Raw genomic sequence first — 20,894 nt, 5'->3', positions numbered from 1 at the left:
TAATTCACTGGGATAAAACCCTATAAAGATTGAGAATTTACTGTGGAACAACAGAAGTGAAGGAAGATGCTATGCCACATCCCATCCGTTTATAAATAGGGTGTTAGATCTCCCCTTGCACCCAAATTAGTTACAAAACAAAAAAATGTGCCTACTGAGTAAGGTGGAAGGGAACACTGATTTTACTTGAGGAATCAAAGTTCCCAAGAGATTAAGTAACAGCTATTAAGTGGCAGAGCCAAACTCCCTTCTTAGTCCATTGCACCACTAGCTAGCGGAGAAGAATTGTTACCACAGACCTCTTGCATGTCAAGGAATAGAAGCTCAAAATTGTTCCTCCTACCCATAAGTTTAGAAAGCATTAATTGGTACATCAGACATTCTTATTTATTGGTGGTGATGGGTTAATGCAAAGATGAACAACCAAGAACCTCCTTGGAAAGCAAAAAATAATGCAAACACACTTTTACCTCCATAGCCTCATTTCATGTCAGTGAAATTGATCGGTCAAGCTATTAACAAAGTTTAGTGATAGGTTACTGTAGATATGTCACTGAGCTGGGTACTAGGGAGTATGCAGACATGTTAAAGGTGATTTCTGCCTTCAAGGAACTTACAGTCACATTGGGGGAGATTAGGACATGAGACCAAGAGTGAAACAAGTTTTTTATGATTAAGTGCATTTTGTGGAGCTCTCTTAATTCCAGTCTCCCCTTGTTGTTATACATAAGTTTCTGTATTATAAAGTTATTAGGTTGTTTTGTTTTTGTTCCTTTCACTCTCCTGTGAAGTCAGAGGCTGTGTCTTTTTCACCACTGTGCTCCTGAACAGCATAGAACAATATTACCTGAAGCATGGAAAGCACTCAGTAGTTATTTGTTTAATACATAAATGAATGGTTCCAGCTATAGGTGATCTGATTATTTAGAAAAAGAGAGCCTGCATTATGAGCTGGGTATAGGCAGCCACCAAAATACTACCTAAGTAGTTCCAGAATGATACTTAAGTCAAGATTATAAACCACTCCTCCAAGCCAGGCATGGTTCACACTTTCAGCTTTCTTCTCAAGTCAGATGTTTTGCCAATTATTTACCTTCCTTTTTATTTGACTGTGTCTGTGTCCATTCTTAAATCTTTTAAGGTAGAAAAATATCTTTTTTGTTTTTTGTTTTTTGAGATAGAGTGCAGTGGTGTGATCTTGGATTACTTTAGTCTCTGCTTTCAGGGCTCAAGCAATCCTCCAGCCGCAGCCTCCTGAGTAGCTGGGACCACACGCATGAGCCAACATGCTGTGCTCATTTCTATATTTTTTTGTAGAGACAAGGTTTCACCGTATTGCCCAGGCTCATCTCAAACTCTTGAGCTCAAAGTGATCCACCCACCTTGGCTTCCCAAGTGCTAGGATTACAGGCATGAGCTATGACGTCTGGCCTACAAAAATAACTTAACAAAAACTGTTTTTCAATTAAGAAGCAAATGTGTTTCTCTATTTCATGAATCAGCCTAAGACATTTTTAAATCACTTTGTTTATTACTATAGCTAGTTGACCACTCATCTCATTATTGTCAGCTGAAGTCATTAGGAATCATATATGCCGTGAGACAATTGGTAAAAGCAGGGGTCTCAAGCCAAGGCATTTTAAGTCAAGGGATTATCTGTAATTCGTAAATTTGTAGAAAAATTAGAATGTAAGCTTAGCTTTGAAGGAAGGATAATTTTTTAAGAGACGTTGGGAAGCATGGAAAGGAAGGCACTTTTTTTTAAATTGCATTTTAGGTTTTGGGGTACATGTGAAGAACATGCAGGATTGTTCCATAGGTACATACATGGCATTGTGGTTTGCTGCCTTCCTCCCCATCACCTATATCTGACATTTCTCCCCATGTTATCCCTCCCCAAACCCCCACCACCTGCTGTCCCTCCCTTAGTTCCCCGCCACAGACCTCAGTTGTGTGATGTCCCCCTCCCTGTGTCCATGTGTTCTCATTGTTCAACACCCACCTATGAATGAGAACATGTGGTGTTTGATTTTATGTTCTTGTGTCAGTTTGCTGAGAATGATGGTTTACAGGTTCATCCATGTCCCTACAAAGGACACGAACTCATTGTTTTTTATGGCTGCATAATATTCCATGGTGTATATGTGCCACATTTTCCCTGTCCAGTCTATCATTGGTGGGCATTTGGGTTGGTTCCAAGTCTTTGCTATTGTAAACAGTGCTGCAATGAACATTTGTGTGCATGTGTCCTTATAGTAGAACGATTTATAATCCTTTGGATATATACCCAGTAATGGGATTGCTGAGTCAAATGGAATTTCTATTTCTGGGTCCTTGAGGAATTGCCACACTGTCTTCCACAATGGTTGAACTAATTTACACTCCTACCAACAGTGTACAAGTGTTCCTGTTTCTCCACATCCTCTCCAGCATCTGTTGTCTCCAGATTTTTTAATGATCGCCATTCTAACTGGTATAAGATGGTATCTCAATGTAGTTTTGATTTGCATTTCTCTAATGACCAGAGATGATGAGCATTTTTTCATATGTTTGTTGGCCTCATATATGTCTTCTTTTGAAAAGTGTTTGTTCATATCCTTTACCCACTTTTGAATGGGTTTGTTTGCTTTTTTCTTGTAAATCTGTTTTAGTTCTTTGTAGATTCTGGATATTAGCCCTTTGTCAGATGGGTAGATTGCAAAATTTTTTTCCCATTCTGTTGGTTACTGGTTCAATCTAATGATTGTTTCTTTTGCTATGCAGAAGCTCTGGAGTTTAATTAGATCCCATTTGTCTATTTTGGCTTTTGTTGCCAATGCTTTTGGTGTTTTAGTCATGAAGTCCTTGTCTACGCCTATGTCCTGAATGGTTTTGCTTAGGTTTTCTTCTAGGGTTTTTGTGGTGTTAGGTCTTATGTTTAAGTCTTTAATCCATCTGGAGTTAATTTTAGTGTAAGGTGTCAGGAAGGGGTCCAGTTTCTGCTTTCTGCACATGGCTAGACAGTTTTCCCAATACCATTTATTAAACAGGGAATCCTTTCCCCATTGCTTGTTTTTGTCAGGTTTGTCAAAGATCAGATGGTTTTGGATGTGTGGCATTGCCTCTGAGGCCTCTGTTGTGTTCCATTGGTCTATATCTCTGTTTTGGTATCAGTACCATGCTGTTTTGATTACTGTAGCCTTGTAGTATAGTTTGAAGTCAGAGAGCGTGATGCCTCCAGCTTTGTTCTTTTTGCTTAGAATTGACTTAGCTATGTGGGCTCTCTTTTGGTTCCATATGAAGTTTAAAGTGTTTTTTCCCAGTTCTGTGAAGAAAGTCATTGGTAGCTTGATGGGGATAGCATAGAATCTGTAAATTACATTGGGCAGTTTGGCCATTTTCATGATACTGATTCTTCCTAACCATGAGCATGGAATGTTTCTCCATCTTTTTGCGTTCTCTCTTATTTCATTGAGCAGTGGCTTGTAGTTCTCCTTGAAGAGGTCCTTTACATCCATTGTTAGTTGTCTTCCTAGGTATGTTATTCTCTTTGTAGCAACTGTGAATGGCAGTTCATTCTTGATTTGGCTCTCTTTAAGTCTGTTATTGGTGTATAGGAATGTATGTGATTTTTGCACATTGATTTGGTATCCTGAGACTTTGTTGATGTTGCTTATCAGTTTCAGGAGATTTTGGGCTGAGATGATGGGGTCTTCTAAATATACAATCATGTCGTCTGCAAATAGAGACAGTTTGACTTCCTCCTTTCCTAATTGAATATGCTTTATTTCTTTTTCTTACCTGATTGCTCTGGCTAGAACTTCCAATACTATATTCAATAGGAGTGGTGAGAGAGGGCATCCTTGTCTAGTGCCACATTTCAAAGGGAATGTTTCCAGTTTTTGCCCATTCAGTATGATATTGGCTGTGGGTTTGTCATAAATAGCTTTTATTATTTTGAGATACATTCCATCAATACCTAGTTTATTGAGAGTTTTTAGCATAAAGCACTGTTTAATTTTGTCAGAGTCCTTCTCTGCACCTATTGAGATTATCATGTGGTTTTTGTCTTTTGTTCTGTTTATGTGGTGAATTTCGTTTATAGACTTGTGTAAGTTGAACCAGCCTTGCATCTCCAGGATGAAGCGAACTTGATCGTGATGGGTAAACTTTTTGATGTGCTGTTGCAATCAGTTTGCCAGTATTTTATTGAAGATTTTTGTATCTATGTTCATCACGGATATTGGCCTGTAGTTTTCTTTTCTTGTTTAGTCTCTGCCAGGTTTTGGTATCAGGATGGTGTTGGTCTAATAAAATGATTTGTGGAGGATTCCCTGTTTTTGGATTGTTTGGAATATTTTCAGAAGGAATGGTATCAGTTTCTCTTTGTATGTCTGGTAGAATTCGGCTATGAATGCATCTGGACCTGGGCTTTTTTTGGTTGGTAGGCTATTAATTGCTGCCTCAATTTCAGCCCTTGTTATTGGTCTATTCAGGGTTTTGACTTCTTCCTGTTTGAGTCTTGGGAGGATGCAAGTGTCCAGGAATTTATCCATTTCTTCCAGGTTTACTGGTTTATGTGCATAGAGTTGTTTGTAGTAATCTCTGTTGGTGGTCTGTATTTCTGTGGAATCTGTGGTGATATCCCCTTTATCATTTTTTTATTGCGTCTATTTGATTATTCTGTCTTGTCTTTTTTATTAATATGGCTAGTGGTCTATTTTGTTGATCTTTTCAGAAAACCAGCTCCTTGATTTACTAATTTTTTGAAGGATTTTTTTGTGTCTCTATCTCCTTCAGTTCTGCTCTGATCTTAGTTATTTCTTGTATTCTGCTAGCTTTTGAGTTTTTTTTTTTAATCTCCTCTAGCTCTTTCAATTTTGATGCTAGGGTGTCAATTTTAGATCTTTCCTTGTTTCTCATGTGGGCATTTATTGCTATATATTTTCCTCTAGACACAGCTTTAAATATGTCCCAGGGATTCTGGTATGTTGTGTCTTCGTTCTCGTTAGTTTCGAAGAACATCTTTATTTCTGCCTTCATTTTACTGTTTAACCTGTCAACATTCAAGAGCCAGTTGTTCAGTTTCCATGAAGTTGTGCAGTTCTGAGTTAGTTTTGAGTTCTAACTTAATTGCACTGTGGTCTGAGAGACTGTTATGATTTCCATACTTTGCATTTGCTGAGGAGTGATTTAATTCCAATTATGTGGTCAATTTTAGAGTAGGTGTGGTGTGGTGCTGAGAAGAATGTATATTCAGTGGATTTGGGGTGGAGAGTTCTGTAGATGTCTATTAGGTTTGCTTGGTCCAGGTCTGAGTTTAAGTCCTGGCTATCCTTGTTAATCTGTCTTGTTGATCTGTCTAATATTGACAGTGGAGTGTTGAAGTCTCCCATTATTATTGTGTGGGAGTATAAGTCTCTTTGTAAGTCATTAAGGACTTGCTTTATGTATCTGGGTGCTCCTGTACTGGGTACGTATATATTTAGGATCATTAGCTCTTCTTGTTGCATTGATCCTTTTACCATTATGTAATGTCCTCCTTTGTTTCTTTTGATCTTTGTTGGTTGAAAGTCTATTTTATCAGAGACTAGGATTACAACTCCTGCTTTTTGTTGATCTTCATTTTCTTGGTAAATCTTCCTCTTTCCCTTTATTTTGAGCCTATATGTATCCTTGCATGTGAGATGGGTTTCCTGGATACAGCATACCAATGGGTTTTGACTTTTTATCCAATTTACCAGTCTGTGTCTTTTGATTGGGCATTTAGTCTATTTACATTTAAAGTTAATATTGTTATGTGTGAATTTGATTCTGCCATTTTGATCCTAGCTGGTTGTTTTGCCTGTTAGTTGGCACAGTTTCTTCATTGTGTTGATGCTCTTTACCATTTGGTATGTTTTTGGAGTGGCTGACACTGGTTGTTCCTTTCTATGTTTAGTGCTTCTTTCAGGAGCTCTTGTAAAGCAGGCCTGGTGTTGATGAAATCTCTCAACAATTGCTTGTTTGTAAAGGATTTTATTTCTCCTTTGCTTATGAAACTTAGTTTGGCTGGATATGAAATTCTAGGTTGAAAGTTCTTTTCTTTAAGGATGTTGAATATTGGTCCCCACTCTTTTCTGGCTTGTAGGGTTTCTGCTGAGAGATCCACTGTGAGTCTGATGGGCTTCACTTTGTGGTCAACACAACCTTTCTCTCTGGCTGCCCTTAGCAATTTTTCCTTCATTTCAGCCCTGGTGAATCTGGTGATTATGTGCCTTGGGGTTGCTCTTCTTGAGGAATATATTTGTGGTGTTCTCTCTATTTCCTGGACTTGAATATTGGCCTGCCTTGCTAGGTTGGGGAAGTTTTCCTGGATAATATCCTGAGGAATGTTTTCCAGCTTTGATTCATTCTCTGTCACATTCAGGTATACCTATCAAATGTAGATTAGATATTTTCACATAATCCCATATTTCTTGGAAGGTTTGTTCATTTTCTTTTTATTCTTTTTTCTCTAATCATTTTATTTCATTGAGTTGATCTTCAATCTCTGATATCCTTTCTTCTGCTTGGTCAATTCAGCTATTGAAACTTGTGTATGTTTCATGAAGTTCTCGTGTTGTGTTTTTCACCTCCATCAATTCATTTATACTCATCTCTAAGCTGTTTATTCTCGTTAGCATTTCGTCATACCTTTTTTCAAGGTTCTTAGTTTCTTTGCATTACATTAGAACATGTTCTTTTAGCTCAGAGAAGTTTCTTATTACCACCTTCTGAAGACTGTTTCTGTCTATTCATCAGACTCATTCTCCATCCAGTCTTGTTCCCTTGCTGGTGAGGAGTTGTGATCCCTTGGAGGGGAAGAGGCGTTCTGGTTTTGGGTGTTTTCATCGTTTTTATGCTGGTTTCTTCCCATCTTTGTGGATTTATCTACCTGTGGTCTTTGTAGTTGGTGACTTTCAGTTGGGGTCTCTGAGTGGACATTCTGTTTGCTGATGATAAAGTTATTTCTTTCTACTTCTTAGTTTTCCCTCTAACAGGCCTCTCTGCTATAGGACTGCTGGAGGTCCACTCCAGATGCTGCTTTCCTGTGGCTCACCTGCAGTGGCTGCAGAATAGTAAGGGTTGCTGACCATTTCTTCTTCTGCTATCTTTGTCCCAGAAGGATACCCGCCAGATGTCAGCCTGGGCTCTCCTTTATGAGGTGACTCTTTGGATATATGGGGGTTGGGGAGCTGCTTGAAGACACAGTCTGTCCTTTATAGGAGCTCAGGTGCTGAGCTGTGAGCTCTGTTGTTCCATTCAGAGCTGCTGGGCAGGTACGTTTAAGTCTGCTGCAGCTGAACTCATAACCACCTTTTTTCCCCAGGTGCTCTGTCCTGGGAAGGTGGGGCTTTATTTCTCAGTTTTTGTCATGCTGCTGCCTTTTTTCAGAGATGCCATGCCCAGCGTGGAGGTAGATTGTGACTAACAGTCTGCCAGCAGAGGTGTTGCTGAACTGCCGTCGGCTCTGCCCAGCTGCTGTGTGAACCTCCTTGCAGTTTTGTTTATAGGGGTATAGTTAGAACTGCCTTGGTAATGGCGGTCTGCCTCAGTAATGGTGGAGTAATGGCAGACTACCTGGGAAGTAGTGGACTGCCTTAGTAATGGCAGATGCCCTTCCCCCACAGAGGTGGACCATCCTGGCTCCAGCTATGCTTGCTGTGAAACTCTCAATCCAGAGCATTTCAGATTGCTGGTCTTTCTGGGGGGTGGAACCGGCCAAGCCAGATCACCTGGCTCCCTGTTTTATTCCCTTTTTTTTTTTCAGTTGCGCGGGCGACTCTGTCTCCCAGGCATTCCAGTCGCCAGTTGAAAAGGCACCTGGATTTGTGTGAGTTTTTGTGCGAAGACCCGCTGTGCTGGCTCAAGCGGCTGTGCTGGGGGCTCATGGTGCTTTTCTGCCCGGAATCTCCTGGTCTGTGGGCAGTAAAAATTCATTTGGAAATGCGGTTATCACTCACCCTCTATGTTTTTGCTGGGAACTGCAGTCCAGAGCTGTTTCTATTTGGCCATCTTGGATCCCATCCAAGGAAGGCACTTTTAATAATATTCTCATAGACAGCACTCTAATTAATTAATGGAGATGAGAAATGAATATGAATGAAAACAATGCTAAATAATGACCAAAGGGTGAACTAGCTACGACATATTGTGTATAAGCATGAACTAGATGAGATACAGTCCCAGATGTGGCTTGAAAACATGGCCTCAAATTCTTTGACACTTCTGTTGAAGGACAGAATTTATGTTCTCTCCCCTTGAATCAGGGAGAGGCTGTGACTTGTTCAACCCACAGAGTATGCTGTAAGTGTTGCTCTGTAACATCCAAAGCTACATCATGAAAGATCATGCAACTTCTACTCCATTTGCTGGAAAACTCACTTTTGAACTCTGAGCAGCCTTTTAAGTAGTTCAGCTACTCTAAGACTGCCATGCAGCAGAGGGTACATGCAGGTTCTCCATTAGTCCCAGGTAAGGCTGTCCTTCAGCCTCCCCAAGCCAGGTGCCCACATTGTGAGGAAAGAAGCCATCTTGAAAGTGGATTATCTGACCCCTGCCATTCCTAACCCCTACTGTTGGAGTCATCCCAACATCCTTGCTGTGCTTCTTCCAAATTCCTAAAACATAAAATCCGTGATGGTCATTGTTTTATTCCTATAGGTTTAGGTTGGTTTGTTGTTTAGCAACAAATAACCAGGACAGGATTAAATAACAAGATATCAAAGGAGAGTGTGACTCGGCTAAGAAAATAATGATTATCACCCAAAGATGAATAAAGGGACTTCATAGTCTCTCTTGGGGAGAGGGATGGCATGTTTTCAGTTGCATGAGGGACAATTGCATATTGTGAAGGGAAAGCATTGTTTTGCTCTTGTCTTTATTTGGAAGTTACGTATGGTTAAAAGAAGTGTGTATGCATCCCAGGCTGACAAGGAGTAGACTCAGGTAGTTTCATACCATGTTAGCTAAACTGGAATGACCTTTCTCAGAATCTCCTTCCTACATGATTCCAGATTAGGAAAAGCTAAAAGAAAAATTAACACAAAATTGGGGAAATAGATGTGGTGAAGCAGCATTTTTATGCTCTGAAAGTCAGTGCTGGGTATCAGGCATCATGGTGGCTCATGCATGTTGTTATGTCTCTGCAGGCTCACCTGTTGGGATGGAATAGCACCTGGCCTTGCAGCTCCTCCAACGCCTAATGATCTTCTTTATTTTCTCTGAGTCCTGGGCCAGGTGCTTGAGTAGTTCTGCTTCTAAGGGCCCCAGCTTCTGCAGGTCACATGCATCATCAAGATTAGAGGTGATTAAAGACAGACATGGAATCTAGTTTGTCCCTATGGGTTCCACTTTGCCCCTGATTTCCCAAAATTCACACCTAGCTTTCCTTTTTTTTAAAAAAATAGCTTTTTAAAGGTTTTATTTTATTTTTAATTGATAAATAATAATTGTGTAAATTTATGAGGTACCTCATATATTTATGAGTTATGTTTTGATACATGCATACTTATGGGATGATCAAATCAAATGAATTAGCATGTAAATTACCTTAAATCTTAATCATTTATCTGTGATAAGAACATTTAAAATCCTCTCTTTTAGTGATTTTGAAACATACAATATTTTTAACTATAGTTACTGTGTGTTGTGTAATAGAACACCAGAACTTATGCCTCCTGTTTAAATGAAACCTTTTATGGGATCTATCAGTCAGGGTCTGATCAGAGAAGCAGACTCACTATCAGTATGGTAAAATAAATAATTTGTTATTTGTGTTAGGTCGTACAAACTGTGGAAGCCAGTGAAGTACTCTCTGCAAAGTGTTGCCTCTGTGTCTGGGTTAGGCCTAAAATCACTGTAGATCAGTCAGTCCTGCAATTAATAAGGAGAGCTGACCTATCAAAATCACACAGATTGAAAGTGGAGGGATAGAAAAAGATTTTCATGCAAATGAAAACCAAAAAAGAGCGGGATTATCTATGCTTATATCAGATAAAATAAAGTTTGTCAAAACTGGAAAAAGAGATGAAGAGGTAATTAAATGATGGTAAAGGGACCAGTCCAACAAAAGGATATAACAATAGCAAATATGTATTCACCCAGCACTGGAACACTCAAATATATATGGCAAATATTGACAGACCTAAAGAGAGAGATAGACTGCAATATATGAATAGTAGGGGACTTCAACATCTCACTTTTAGCAATGGATAGATTATCCAGGCAGAAAACAAATAAATGAACTTCAAAGTTAAGCTGTACTCTACATACAGGGAAGGGGCAAAAAACAAAAAAAACAAAAAAACAAAGTGAAGCTATACTCTAGATCAATTGCATCTAACAGACATTTCCTCCAACTGCTGCAGAATATGCATTCTTTTCATCAGCACTTGAAATAGATCATTTTTAGGCCACAAAACAAATCTCAACAAATTTTAAAAAGTTGATATCATATGAAGTATCTTTTATGACCACAGTAGAATAAAACTAGAAACCAATAACTAGAGGAACTTGGGAAACTGTACAAATACATGGAAATTAAACAACATGCTCTTAAACAGCAATGGGTCAATGAAGAATTTAAGGAAATTTAAAAATCTTTTGAAACAAATGAAAATGGAAACATTATATACCAAAATCTATGAAGTACAGCAAAAGCAGTAGAGAGAGGAGAGTTTATGGCAATAAACACCTACATCAAAAAGACAGAAAGACTCCAAATAAACAACCTAACTTCACCTGAAGGAACTACAAAAGCAAGAAGAAACCAAACCCAAAATTAGTAGAAAGAAAAAAATGACATTAAAGATCAGAGCAGACATAAATGAAGTTGAGACTGAAAAAAAGATACAGTACAAAAGATCAAGAAAATTAAAAGTTTTTTGAAAAAATAGAAGACCTTCCATTAGGTCTCATTTGAATGAGAGAAGATTCAAATAAATACATTCAGAATTGAAAAAGTAACGTTACAACTGACACCATAGAAATACAAAGGATTATGAGAGACTATTATGAATAATTATATGCCAATATAATTAGATAAATTAGACCTTCCATTAGGTCTCATTTGAATGAGAGAAGATTCAAATAAATACATTCAGAATTGAAAAAGTAACATTACAACTGACACCATAGAAATACAAAGGATTATGAGAGACTATTATGAATAATTATATGCCAATAAATTAGATAACCTAGAATAAGTGGATAAATTTCTGGACACATAAAACCTACCAAGGTTTAACCATGAAGAAATAGAAAACCTGTAAAGACTAATATTAATGAGTAACAAGATTAAAGCAGTACTAAAGACTTTCATCCAAAAAAAAAAAAAGTTCAGGACATGATGCTTTACTGCTGAATTCTACCAAATATTTAAAGAAGAACTAATACCAGTTTTACTAAAATTATTTCAAAAAATAGTTTAAAAGTATTCCTGTCCTCTTCTTCAGTTTTCTTGTTGTGTCTTTGAATAAATAACAAAAAACTACAGGCCAATATCTCCGATGAACATAGATGCAAGAATTCTCAACACAGTATTAGCAAATCAAATTCAGCACATTAAAAAGATAATTCACTAGTATCAAATGAGATTCATCTCAGGGATGGAAGTATGGTTCAGTAAAATGAGCAAATCGTTAAATCTCATATATGGTTCGTGAAAAACTTTAAATAAAAAAAAAGCAAATCAGTAATCATGATAAATTACATCAACAGAATCAAGGACAAAAACCAGATGATCTTTTCAGTAGATGCTGAAAAAACATGAGATAAAATTTAACAATCCTTTATGATGAAAACCCACAACAAATTGGGTACAGAGGGCACATACCCAACACAATAAAGGCCATACATGGCAGGCCCACAGATAATGTCACACTAAATGGGAAAAAGTAGAAGACCTTCCACTAACATCTAAATCCACACAGGAATGCCCACTTTAACTACCTCTGTTCAACATAGTACTGGAAGTCCAACAGCACAATTAGTCAAGAGAAAGAAATAAAGGGCCTGCAGATTGGAAAGGAAGAAGTCAAACTATCCTTGTTTGGAGATGGGATGATTTTATATTTAGAAAAATGTGACTACTCCACCAAAAAAAAAAAAAACGTTCTAAGAATTTATAAACAAATTCAGTAAATTTGCAGGATATAGAATAAACGCATCAAATAAGTAGTGTTTCCTTATGCTAACAGTGATCAATCTGAAAAAGTAATCAAGGCAACAATCCCATTTACAATAGCTACCAAAAAATACCAAGGAATAAATTTAACCAATAAAGCACAAGATCTCTACAAGAAAAACTAGGAAACACTGATGAAACAAACTGAAGAGGACACACACAAAAAAATGAAAGTATATCTCATGCTCATAGATTGGAGGAATTAATATTTTTTAAATGTGTATACTACTCACAGTGATCTGTAGATTTAATGTAAAATACCAATCAAAATACCTATGACATTTTTCACAGAAATAGAAAAACATTTCCAAAATTTATGTGGAAGCAAAAAATATCTAAAATAGCTAAAGCATCCTGAGCAAAAAGAACAAAGCTGGAGGGACCACAGACCTGATTTCAAAATCATACTACCTGATTTACAAAGTTATAGTAAACAAAACAATATGGTACTGGCAGACAATCAGACATATAAACTAGTGGAACAGAATAGAGAACACAGAAATAAATCCATGCACTTATACCCATCTCATTTCAACAAAAGTACCGAGAACATACATTGGGGAAAGGTTGGTGTCTTCAATAAATGGTGCTGTGAGAGCTAGATATCCACATATAAAAGAATGAAACTAGATCTCCATCTGTCACCATATATAAAAATCAAAATGAATTGCAGAATTAAATGTAACACCTGAAATTATGAAACTACAAGAAGGAAACATTGGGGAAACACTACAGGATATTGGCCTGGGCAAATAATTTTGAAGTAAGACCTGAAAAACACAGGCAGCAAAAGCTAAAAAGCTTCTGCAGAGGAAAAAAAACAAATGTTCAACATTAGGGAAATGCAAATTAAAACTACAACCCAATTAGAATGTCTATTATTAAAAAGACAAAAAATGCTGGCGAGGATGTGGAGAAAGGGGAATGTTTGTTCACTGTTTCTGGGAATGTAAAGTAGTATAGACATTATGGAAAACAGTATGGAGGGTCCTCAAACAATTAAAAGTAGAACTACTGGCCAGGCGCAGTGGCTCACACCTGTAATCCCAGCACTTTGGGAGGCCGAGGCGGGTGGATCACGAGGTCAAGAGATTGAGACCATCCTGGTCAACATGGTGAAACCCCGTCTCTACTAAAACTACAAAAAATTAGCTGAGCATGGTGGCGCCTACCTGTAATCCCAGCTACTCAGGAGGCTAAGGCAGGAGAATTGCCTGAACCCAGGAGGCGGAGGTTGCGGTGAGCCGAGATTGCGCCATTGCACTCCAGCCTGGGTAACAAGAGCGAAACTCCGTGTCAAAAAAAAAAAAAAAAAGTAGAACTACTATATGATCCACCAGTTCTGCTGCTGGGTGTATAACCAAAAGAAAGGAAATCAGTATATCAAAGATATCTGCCTTCACATGTTTATTGCAGCACTATTTTCAGTAGCCAGGATATGGAATGAACCTAAGTGTCCATTCACAGATTAATGGAAAAAGAAAATGTGGTGTATCCACACAATGGAATATTATTCAGACATAAAAAAGAATGAAGTCCTGTCATTTGCAGCAACATGGATGGAACTATAGGTTATTAGGTTAACTGAAATAAGCCAGGCACAGAAAGACAAACATTACATGTCCTTACTCATATGTGAGAGCTTAAAAAATTGGATTTCTAGCCAGGCTATGACTCATGTCTATAATCCCAGCACTTTGGGAAGCCAAGGCAGGCAGATCACGAGGTCAGGAGTTCAAGATCAGCCTGGCCAACTTGGTGAAACCCCATCTCTACTAAAAATACAAAAATTAGCTGGGCGTGTATCTATAATCCCAGCTACTCAGGAGGCTGAGGCAGGAGAATCACTTGAACCTGGGAGGCGGAGGTTGCCATGAGCCAAGATTGCGCCACTGCACTCCAGCCTGGGTGACAGAGCAGACTGCATCTCAAAAAAAGAAAAAAAAAAAAAGGATCTCGTAGAGGTAGTGGATAGAAGTGATTACCAGGGGCTGGGAAGGAAAGACGGAGAGGGTGATGAAGATAAACTGATTAATGGGTATATAAATACAGTTAGAAGGAGTAAGTTCTGATTCTGCAAGCCTCCCGAGCACATGTTGCAGCCAGCTCCCTTGCTGTCTGAATCTCCGGCCTCTCTCCACGCTATATTTCCAAAGTGTCTCTTTCTAACAAGGTGACGCTGGACAAGCTAGATGTGAAAGGGAATCCGGTCATTGTGAGAGTCGACTTCAATGTTGCTATGAAGAACAACCAGATAACAACCAACCAGAGGATTAAGGCTGCTGTCCCAAGCATCAAATTCTGCTTGGACAATGGAGCCAAGTCAGTAGTTCTTAGGAGCCACCTAGGCAGGCCTGATGGTGTCCCTATGCCTGACAAGTACTCCTTAGAGCCGGTTGCTGTAGAACTCAAATCTCTGCTGGGCAAGGATGTTCTGTTCTTGAAGGACTGTGTAGGCCCAGAAGTGGAGAAAGCCTGTGCCAACCCAGCTACTGGTTCTGTCATCCTGCTGGAGAACCTCCGCTTTCATGTGGAGGAAGAAGGGAAGGGAAAAGATAGTTCTGGGAACAAGGTTAAAGCTGATCCAGCCAAAATAGAAGCTTTCTGAGCTTCACTTTCCAAGCCAGTGGATGTCTATGTTAATGATGCTTTTGGTACTGCTCACAGAGCCCACAGGTCCATGGTAGGAGTCAATCTGCCACAGAAGACTGGTGGTTTTTGATGAAGAAGGAGCTGAACTTCTTTACTAAGGCCTTGGAGAGCCCAGAGAGGCCCTACGTGGCCATTCTGGGCAGAGCTGAAGTTGCAGACAAGATCCAGCTGATCAATAATATGCTCGACAAAGCCAATGAGATGATTATTGGTAGTGGAGTGGCTTTTACCTTCCTTAAGGTGCTCAGCAACATGGAGATTGGCACTTCTCTGTTTGATGAGGAGGGAGCCAAGATTGTCAAAGACCTAATGTCCAAAGCTGAGAAGAATAGTGTGAAGATTACCTTGTCTGTTGACTTTGTCGCTGCTGACAAGTTGGATGAGAATGCCAAGACTGGCCAAGCCACTGTGGCTTCTGGCATACCTGCTGGCTGGATGTGCTTGGACTGTGGTCCTGAAAGCAGCAAAAGTGTGCTGAAGCTGTCACTCGGGCTAAGCAGATTGTGTGGAATGGTCCTGTGGGGTGTTTGGATGGGAAGCTTTTGCCTGGGGAACCAAAGCCCTCATGGACAAGGTGGTAAAAGTCACTTCTAGGGGCTGCATCACCATCATAGGTGGTGGAGACACTGCCACTTGCTGTGCCAAATGGAACACAGAGGATAAAGTCAGCCATGTGAGCACTTGGGGATGGTGCCAGTTTAGAGCTCCTGGAAGGTAAAGTCCTTCTTGGGGTGGATGCTTTCAGCAATATTTAGTACTTTCCTGCCTTTTACTTTCTGTGCACAGCCCCTAAGTCAATTTAGCATTTTTTTTTTCATCTCAATGTGGCATTAGCCAAAACCTTCCATGTCAAGATTCAGCTAGTGGCCAAGAGATGCAGTGCCAGGAACCCTTAAACAGTTGCACAGCATCTCAGAACTGTACCTGGATATGCCTACATTCTTCAAGATTCCATTTGAATTTCTTAGTGACTAAACCATTGTGCTTTATAGAGTGCATACATTTATATTTTGCCTGTTAGTGAGCTGTGTTAGCTTAGTTCTCTTTTTATGTAGCTTATTCTGATTAGCTTTGTCACTGTTTGACTACTCAGTGTGGAAACAAGATGAAATTCCATTTGTAGGTAGGGAGGTGAAATTGATAATCCATTAAATAAACGATAAAAGTGTCCATTGAAACCATGAAAAACAAAAAAGGAATAAGTTCCGGTATTTGATAGTACAGGAGGAAAATTATAGTTAATAATTGTTTATTGTATATTTGAAAATACTAGAAGGGAAAGATTATAATGTTTTCAACACAAAGAAATGACAAATATTTGAGGTGATGGATATCCCAATTATCTTTATTTGAACATTATACATTGTATATATGTATCAAACTATAACTTGTATCCCAAAAATATGTACAACTTTTTATTTGAGATCTATCTATCTATCTCTCTAGCTATTTTTTTTTTTTTTTTGATGCAAAGCTTTGCTCTTGTTGCCCAGGCTGGAGTGCAAGAGCGCCATCTCAGCTGACTGCAACCTCTGCCTCCCGAGTTCAAGCGATTCTCCTGCCTTAGCCTCCCAAGTAGCTGGGATTACAGGCACACACCACCACGCTCAATTCATTTGTGTATTTTAGTAGAGATGAGGCTTCATCATGTTGGCCACGTTGGTCTCGAACTTCTGACCTCAGGTGATCCACCTTCCTCAGCCTCCCAAAATGTTGGGATTACAGGCATGAGCCACCATGCCCAGCTGTGACTGCTTTTCTGATGGGAGCCTAATAAATATATACCATAAAAATGATTCATAAAAAGCTAGCCGTGGCAGCTACCTTAGAGTGCATCTCGTTTACTCCTCATTTAATGAATAGGGAAACTGAGGTCCCAAATGTGATTTACACAAGTGGCACATAAATGAGTGGTTGAACCAGTTTGCTAACCTACACATTAGGTCTATGACCTAAGTATTTGCCAGATTTCTCTGACCTATGGAATTGTGACTGGCCTGCTATATCGGATCATAATAGTCATTTAATTGAGCCCCTCTATCAGGTACTGCACCAAGTATCCAACTGTGCTAAATTTAACATAGATTATTTTACTTAATCCACATGTCCTCCAGTATAGATCCTAAATTTGAGTTACTTTTCTTCATTTCCACTACCACAAATGGTCCGGCTGTCTTTCACCATCACTTGGATAAATGTCATTACTGGTCTCCCTGCTTCTGCCATTGCTCACTGACAATCTCTTCTCTACACAGCAAAGGGGATCTTTTAAAACCAGCACCATAGATCATATTTCTTTCTTGCTTAAAACCCATCAGTGGTTTCCCGTTGCTGAGGGAATAAAATTTGTCAGAGCACAAAGACCTCTGAGATCTGACCCCACCTCTCCTCTTCAGTCGTACTCTCTGTCTTGCTCACCTCCAGCCACCTTGACGTTTCCTCTTTCTAAAACATGCTGAGCTAGTTCTTGTCATAGGGTCTTTGCTCTCCTCTGCCTAGAATGCCTCTCGTAGATCTTCCCATGTCTACTCCTTCCTGACAGATGTCATTTCCTCTGAGAGGTCTTCCCGGAACATTTGTGTCTCATCCTTTCCTTCAGTTACTCACTCCTTAACCCCATTTTATTTTTTCTGAAGTATATAATAATGTATATCACTGTCTTGAGTATTTATCTACTTGTTAATTTTTTCTCTCTCCTAAGTAGAACATAAACTTCATGAAGATAGGGTCTACAACTGGGCGCAGTGGCTCACACCTGTAATCTCAGCACTTTGGGAGGCTTAGGTGCACAGATCACAAGGTCAGGAGATTGAGACCATGCTGGCCAACATGGTGAAACCCTGTCTCTACTAAAAATACAAAAATTACAGGCATGGTGGCACATGCCTGTAATCCCTTCTACTCAGGAGGCTGAGGCAGGAGAATTGCTTGAATCTGGTAGGTGGAGATTGCAGTGAGCTGAAATCACACCACTGCACTCCAGCCTGGGCAACAGAGTAAGATTCTGTCAAAAAGAAAAGAAGAAGAAAGAAAGAGAGAAAGAGAGAGAGAGAGAGGGAGATAGACAGAGAGAGAAAGAAAGAAAAACAAATGTCAAGCCAATGTAAAGAAACAGTAGCAGCTGATAGTATCCATTAGACTATCAGAGACCTAGAAGGAATCTTCCAGATCATCTGCTACTGAACACCACTTAACGGATAAAGCAGTTGAGACCCAGTCAGTGGAAATGACTTATATAATATAGGGTTAAAACTAGAGGTTCCTTACCCTGTTACCAGCACCCTCCTCACCATATCATTCTGTCTTTCCTCCCCTTACCTTCTCCAGAAACTAGGATTTCTGTGGAAACCAGGTAAATAGCAGCCCTTTCCTGTTCTCTATACTCCTGCCGCACGTTGTCATTCACTCACTAAGAATGAATAGACATTCCCTGCCTGCCTGTCCTTCAGAGTGGCCAGTCACTCCTCTACCTCTGCCATCCCATTTCTCCTTCCTCCTTGTCAAAACATTTGTGTTTAGGAAGACATTGTATTGAATGACTTTCTCATTTCTGCCCCTGTGACACAGTTTAAGCCTTCATTGAGGGACAAGCTAATGAGGTCTGAATTATAGCATCCACATGAGACCAGAGTGGTAGAGGCTGTGTGACTCAGAGAATGTCAAAAGTGGAAGATAACTTAGAGACCAAAAGGTCTACCTCATCACCTTATCTTGCACATAAATGTAGATACCAAGAGAAAGGGAAATGTTAATTAACTGTCCATGCTGATATTGCTAGTTAGATGCAGAGCATGACTAGAACCCAGGCTTTCTGACTTTCCAGTTCAGAACTTACTAGTAATACATTTCACTGAAGCCTTGGCACTCAGAACACAAGGGATATAGGGAGCCCCCAGGAAAGGATGTTGACCAATTGATAATAATTTCCAGCAAGGAAATGAAGAAATTCTGTTTCTTCCTTAGGGGAATTCCCCACCACAGTAACCCTCTCCAGGAAAAACAAAAGCAAAAACAAAATTTCTTTATCATCCTAGGGATTTCATGAAAATTGAAGAGATAAATATATGAAGGTCCTTACCACTGGGCTTGGAAAATACTGTTAGATGTCTTTTCCCTCCAGCTTTATTGAGGTGTTTTTGACAAACAAAAATTATATATATTTATGGCATAAGTATCATATTTTGATACATATATATACCATGAAATGATTACCACAGTAAACCTAATTTACATTTCCGTCACATTTCACATAGTACCTTTTCTGTATGTGTGTGGTGAGAACACTGAAGATCAAATCTCTTAGCAAATTTCAAATGTACAGTACATTATTATAAACTGTAATCATCATGCTATACATTAGGTCTCCAAAACTTACGCATTCTGCATATCTGAAATTTTGTATCCTTTGCCCAACATCCTCCCATTTCCCCAATCCCTCAGTCCCTGGCAACCACCAGTCTACTCTCTGTTTCTATGAGTTTGAGTTTTTTAGTTGCCATGCATAGGTGAGATTATGCAGTAATTGTCCATCTGTGTCTGGCTTATTTCACTTAGCATAATGTCCTCCAGATTCATACATGTTGTTAAAAATGAAAAGATTTTCCTTTTTTATAAGGCTGAATAATATTCCTCTGTGTGTATGTGTGTGTGTGAAATTTTCTTTATCCTTTTACCTATCACTGATGGTAGTTTGATTCTATATGTTGGCTATTGTGAATAGTGCTGCAGTGAACATAGGGGTAGAGATATCTGAGATACTGATTCCTTTTCCTTTGGATATATAGCCAGACGTGGGATTGTTGGAGCATATTATAGTTCTATTTTTAATTTTTTGAGGATATACTGATTTCCTTTCTTTTGGTTATTATTTTGCATAATAGCTTTACCAGTATACATTCCCACTAACAGTGGACCAGGATTCCCTTTTCTCCACATCCTTACCAACACTTGTTATATTTTGTCTTCTTGATGATAGATTCTAACAGATGTGAGGTAATATCTCGTTGTGGTTTTGATTTGCATTTGTCTGATGATTAATAATGTTGAGCACCTTTTCGTATACCTGTTGGCCATTTTTATGTCTTTTGAGAAATGTCCATTTAGCACTGTTGCCCATTTTAAAAATCGGGTTGTTTTCTTGCTATTGAGTTGAGTTTCTTGTGTATTTTGGATTTAACCCCTTATCAGATACATTGTATACAAATATTTTTATCCCATTATATAAGTTATCTTTTCATTTTGTTTATTGTTTCCTTTGCTGTGCAGAAACTTTTTAGTTCAATGCCATCCCATTAGTTTATTTTTGCTTTTGTTGTCTGTTCTTTTAGGGTCATTTAAAAAAATTCTGCTGGGCACAGTGGCTCATGCCTGTAATCCCAGCATGTTGAGGAGCAAGTAGGCAAGTAGATAATGTGAGGTCAGGAGTTCAAAACCAGCCTGGCTAATATGGCAAAACCCTATCTCTACTAAAAATGCAAAAATTAGCCAGGTATGGTGGCAGGCACCTGTAATCCCAGCTACTCGGGACGCTGAGGCAGGAGAATTGCTTGAACCCAGGAGGGAGAGATTGCAGTGAGTCTAGATCGTGCCATTGCACTGCAGCCTAGACGATAGAGCAACACACGGTCTCAAAAAAATAAATAAATAAATAAAAACAACAACAAAAAAAAAACAAGAAAAAAATATATTGCCCAGACCAATGTCAAGAATATTTTCTCTATCTTTTCTTCTATAGTAGTTCAAGTCTTACATTTAAGACTTTTTGTTTTTGTTTCTTTGTTATTTTGTGGGGTTCTTTTTTTTTTTTTTTGGTACAGATGGGGTGGGGAGGGAGAGTCTCATGATGCTGCCTAGGCTGGTCTTGAACTCCAGGCTTCAAACAGTCCTCCTTCCTGGTCTTCCAGCGTACTGAGATTACAGGCATGAGCCACCATGCTCAATCACATTTAAGTCTACAATTCATTTTGAGTTCGTTTTTGTATGTAGTTTAAGATACGGTCTAATTTCATTTTCTGCATGTGGATATCCAGCTTTCCCAGGACCATTTATTAAATAG

The 20,894-nt window shown here is 39.1% G+C and overlaps 1 protein-coding gene and 2 pseudogenes across 3 annotated transcripts in view; all 3 read left to right on the top strand.

Moving 5' to 3' along the window:
* The window catches only part of TMEM135 (transmembrane protein 135), a 341,452-nt gene that overhangs the window by 3,622 nt on the left and 316,936 nt on the right, over window positions 1–20,894 (top strand). The window lies entirely within an intron of this gene.
* LOC116563231 lies at window positions 14,334–16,027 on the top strand (annotated as a pseudogene). Its single transcript, XR_004274293.1, has one exon. The product of XR_004274293.1 is annotated as a phosphoglycerate kinase 1 pseudogene (transcript).
* LOC116563229 lies at window positions 14,349–16,027 on the top strand (annotated as a pseudogene). The gene has a single exon (XR_004274292.1). The product of XR_004274292.1 is annotated as a phosphoglycerate kinase 1-like (transcript).

Source organism: Sapajus apella, unplaced genomic scaffold (assembly GCF_009761245.1).
Source record: "Sapajus apella isolate SASKATOON/1434 unplaced genomic scaffold, GSC_monkey_1.0 scaffold34, whole genome shotgun sequence".
Classification (NCBI taxonomy): domain Eukaryota; kingdom Metazoa; phylum Chordata; class Mammalia; order Primates; family Cebidae; genus Sapajus; species Sapajus apella.
Note: the sequence above shows the minus strand (reverse complement) of the source record. Positions and strands in the feature narration are given on the sequence as shown.